This window comes from Arachis duranensis, chromosome 4, assembly GCF_000817695.3.
Source record: "Arachis duranensis cultivar V14167 chromosome 4, aradu.V14167.gnm2.J7QH, whole genome shotgun sequence".
Taxonomy (NCBI): Eukaryota; Viridiplantae; Streptophyta; class Magnoliopsida; order Fabales; family Fabaceae; genus Arachis; species Arachis duranensis.
Window position 1 is genome coordinate 62,283,817 of NC_029775.3, and position 5,070 is coordinate 62,288,886.

Below are 5,070 nucleotides of genomic sequence, written 5' to 3' on the forward strand. Positions count from 1 at the left end.
GTATAAATTTTATAACTGGTTATTTTATATAATTTCAAATTAGAATTCAGTAATGGAAGTGTTATATAATTAAATTTAAGAAATTTCTATTATGAATAAATTATGATTTATTTTATTAGTTTGAGCTCTTAGAGATTAATTTACTAGAAAATGATTAAATTGATTTTTATAAATACTTTGGGCTTAAATTAATTAAGGTTTATGTACAATCTTTACTATAATTAGTTATTTTAATATAAATTAGAATAAAAGTTTTGGTAATAGGAAAGTAATGAAAAATTATATCGTATAATCTAAATAATTGATATTTTCGAATTTAAACCATATTTTATAAAATGTGATTAGTATATTTACTTTATGATTTAAATTAGAAATAATTATTTGAGCTTGTTAATAGATTGATAGATAAAATCTTATGCGTTTTAAAAGTAATATTTATAGCTTTATATTTGAATTCTAAATTGTTATCCTATCATAAATGTTTTATAAAATTGTTATATTACTTATGTATACATATATTATCCTAATATTACAAATCCCTAATTCATATACTAAATCCCTAAATCTACAATCAAAAAGGGAAAGAAAGGGAATGGGGAGCTCGAGGGGGAGACAGAAGGGAAGAAAGAAGGAAATAAAAAATAGAGGGAGAGGGTGAGGGAACAGAGGAAGAAGAGGGAGAAGTGGATCGTCATCGGGGGAGGAGGAGACTGCCGCCATCGTGAGCCATCATTGCACGTTGCCGTTGAGTACACGGACCAGAGGGAGACGCGAGCAGTGACCGAGAAGAAGCTCCGTCCTCGTTGCCGTTCCATAGTCGCTGTTGAAGCCAACCTCGTTGTCGTTGGAGAAGCTGCGCGTCGTTGGAGAAGCTGTGCATTTAGCCGAATCGTCGCTGCTGAACTGCTGCTGTGCCGCCATCAAGTCTGAGTTGAGGAAAGGAGACGTGGAGTCGGCGTCGCCCGGAGAGAAACGCGAATGGCAAGGAGAAGCAAAACGCATGGTGGGGAGGCTTTCCTTGCCGCTGCCGCCACTGGAATCATGAACCAAGGTGGAGGAGAAGGCCGTCTTCCCCATTGCTGCTATAATCGTCCGTGCTGCTACCGGTGCTTCTTTGTTCTGTTATTCCTTTCTAATTCTTGTAAGACATTCTTGTTCTGAACCTCCACTTGACATTCTTGTTTATTCCGCTGCCATTTTATTAGCCTTACTCTTGTTCCAATTTAATTTATCCTCTGTTCCACCCTTGAATTTCCAGAATTATTATTCTACCCAATATGAATTCATTGTTTTGCTCACTGTCGTGGCCAACTCGCGTTGCTGCTGCCCTGTCAAAGCTGTTGTGAGTGTTGCTAACATTGGCGGATAAGGGATGAAGGAGCTGCTGCATTTTGTGTGCAGCCCAACCGGTCATCCCACCATAATTCCGTCTTCAGTTTTTGTGAAATTTGATATCCAGGTAGGGGGTTTAAAACGATTTCAATTTAAGAATGCCCGCAAGGTTTATTGAGTAAATTACAAATAGTCTTAATTGTTGCGAGTGATTAATTGATGATATGAATGCTAAGTTGTGCTTGTGAAGTGTAATTGGAATTATTGATAGTGATATTGATTGGTTGTGTGAATATTGAATTGTGGCTGAAATTGTGATTGGAATGGTTAAGATTGTGATTTGGAATTGTTGATTGGTGATATTGATTGATTATGTAGATTGGGAATAGTTTGATCACTTATTGTTGAGAATTACTGAATTTTAATGGGTAATGTTGGATTTGTTGCTGTTGAGCTATTATTTGGTATATTGTAATGTTAATGAGCTTGGTTGGTGGTTGATTTGGAATTGGTTTTGAGGGGTATTGAAGGGTTGGATTTTGAATACTAAATGGATTGCTGAAAATCAGGTTCTCTTGAAATTAAACGGCAACTTTGAAAGTGAATCAGTGACTCTATAGTGACTGAAATGATAAGAATTTAAGTGTTAAGTAAATTATATTAAGTGTAATTGTGAAAACTCAGTTTTGAAGGTTTCGTATCAACTAGAGAATTAGTTATGATTTTTCAAAGTTGAATTCTAAAATCTGATTTTCTGCATAATTTCTAAACTGAGTCAGCAACTTTGAAAAGCTATAACTAATTCTGTGATTATCGGAATTGCGTGAAACCAAGTCCGGATTAAGCTTGGGAATATAGAGAGCTGGACTGGTGAATTTGAGACTTTTTCATTTAGTTTATGATTTATGGTGAATGTTTGAATTATGGATGTCAAATCTGGTTTTTCTGCAGAACGTTTAACACGGCAGCAAATTGTTCCCTCTATTGGAATTTCTCCAGTTTGAATTTTGAAATGGAACCAATTTTAAATGAAACTCTGGTCCTAATACTTTAATTTCATAAAACTTTAGAATTGTTAGAGTTATGGTTTTAAAGATTTAGATTTTTAAAGTAAGATGTATTATGCATTAAAAGTCAGGTTTTGTTTTCTAAGTCAGTAATTTTGAGACTTTATAATTTTTAATTCTGGAATGATCCTGAGATGCAACCAATTGGAGGTGAAATTTGAGTATGTTTAGTACATATGATTCAAATTTTAGGGTTTTCCATGTTTTAATAAGTGAGTTATGGGACTTGGAAGAGGTTGTGTTTAATGATTTGTAAAACAGAATTCTGCAGAAAATTTCCTAACTTCCAAGCTACGTAACTCCTTCATTAAAAATGGTATGAGCCTGAAACCAATTGAGTAAGAAATTTGGATAAGTTAGATTTAACCACATTAGATTTGAAGGTGTTTGGATTCAATTTGGATTTTATATGAAATTTCGAATGTTGTATGCTGCTGCTATTTTCTGGATTTAAATCACTGTAGAGCAGTCAAGATTTTGCTTATATTCCTGAAGTTAGAGTCAACAAAAAATTATGATTTTTTGTTTAATAGAAAGCTTAATCCGAGACGGTCACATGGATATAAAGTTTGCGTAATTCCGAATTCATTTGATATTTTAAAAACAAAATGAAAATTAGGCTGCCAAGTTGTGTTGGTAATTATTTTGGATATGGAATTTAAGAAATAGATTTTCTATTATCAAATGTTTTTGAGAATATATTGCTGTGGCAATTGCTGAAAGAGGCCGACAAAATGTTGAGAAAGAAAGAACCCGTAAGGGTGGCTAAGTCCTATTTTTAAAGGAGACTATGTCCAAATTTTTATAAAAGTATAAGGACTTAATCAAAATCAATATTTAAGGCTTATTTAATGATAAAAGCTTCAATGATTCTTTTAAAAAGAGATTATTTGGTATACGAGATTGTTGGCAAGGGCGTGGGTCTTGTCTCGCTTGCGTATTTGCAATTATGAAAGAAAAAGGAAAGATGTAAAGTTTGTATAGTAAGATTGAACAGAGAAAGAAAGTGGTACTGCATAAGAATGTGAAAGTGATGATGAATAATTAGAATGATAATGAATGATGGTAATGAGAATGATTATGTGATGATCTGCTTCATTGAGGCAGTCAGATAGATAGTGGTGCGACCACTGAGAACGTTTTCCTACGGTACAGATCCATATTTTATTTCTGTAAGGTAGAGGGGTTATTTCCTGCTACAGAAGTACTGTGACCACCTGTTCGATTTCTGTAGTGGCAGAGGGATTATTTTCTGTATACAGAAGGTGTGTCGGCATACATCTCTGCAGTGGCAGATGTGTTATTTCCTACGTGCAGTGGACCCTATGGTGGTAGAGGGGTTATTTCCTGTACACAGGGGTATAGCCAACAGGAAAGCCATATCCGGCTAGTAATGCTGGGTTACGTCGGGAGCGGGTAGAAAATGACAGATGAGCTCATTACATGCACTAGGACTAGACATTCATCATATGCATCTATGTGACATTATTTGGGTGTGTATTTTGTAATTGGTTTGCCTAAATGAATAATTCTGATAACTACTAATTGCTACACTTGATATAATTGCTCTTGATTGTGTTTGAACCTCATTATTTGTGTTTGTAATTTATTGGCTGGATTGTGGTGAATTGGGTGTTGGTTGAATTGCTTGGGCCTGAGGCCGTGATGGGATTGTGTTTGAGGTTTAGTAAGTATGAAATATTGAGTTGGTTCAGCATAGACTTAATAAACGTATGCTTGAAACAGATTAGTCATTCATACGCTCTAGGAAAACTTTTAAGATTTTTATAAAGGAAAATATGGGTTTAGAATTTTGAATAATTAGCTGATGCTTTATAAGGTTTTGGATTTTTGAATGTTATGTCGTTGGTTTTCAAAATAAATGGTTGATAAGGCAAGTAAAGATCGCTGCAAATGAAAACAATTTCTTTTAAATATTTCTGAATGGAATTAACTATTTGCGTTTTATTCTTTACTTTCACGGCATTCTCGACCTCTACTGAGAACATGTGGTTTGGTTCTCACCCCCAAGTTTTCCACCCTTCCAGTGACACAGGTTTGAAGACGCAATTTGAAGCTGCGAGCAATTAGTAGGTTTCCTTTATGGTTTTAATTGCTTTTATAGAGTCCCCTCGCTATTGTCCATTGAGATTTTTATTTCATATAGAGGGGTAGGTTTGGTATATTATATTTGAGTTTCATTTGGTTTCTTTTGTATAAGAATTATTATCAATAATATTTATGTGATTATTATTATTTGTAAACGTTTGAATTATGACTTTAATGAAATAAAAAAATTTTTGGAATTTTCTTAAAACTGAAACGCGAACTCGATACAAAGGCTCGATAATTAAGTAGTTAATACTAGAGAAGGTTACGTAATGTTCTTTCTAGTAGAAATACCCTGAATTAAGCAAGGTATTTTGCTGAACGGGACGTTATAATATGGTATTAGAGCAGTCCTTCCTGTAGTACCTTAGGAGTGGACTGACTATGCTTCATTGCATACTCTGTGTGTTTGTCATGCTTTCTAACTTGTTCTGATGACAAGAGTTTATATTTTGTATGCATGACTGTCTAGTGATTAACGCTATTAGTTTACCATTGCATACCTCATGGTATCAAGTTTGGCCAACTTAATACTAATGATTTATGTATATGGGAATACTAA

General features: G+C 34.2%; 1 long non-coding RNA gene across 1 annotated transcript; it reads left to right on the top strand.

The window, feature by feature from the left end:
• Window positions 1–865: 865 nt before the first annotated feature.
• On the top strand, window positions 866–4,851 carry LOC107484760 (uncharacterized). The gene is made up of 3 exons (XR_002374122.2): window positions 866–1,141; window positions 1,259–1,459; window positions 4,448–4,851. It is a non-coding gene; the product is annotated as an uncharacterized LOC107484760 (long non-coding RNA).
• Window positions 4,852–5,070: the final 219 nt, after the last annotated feature.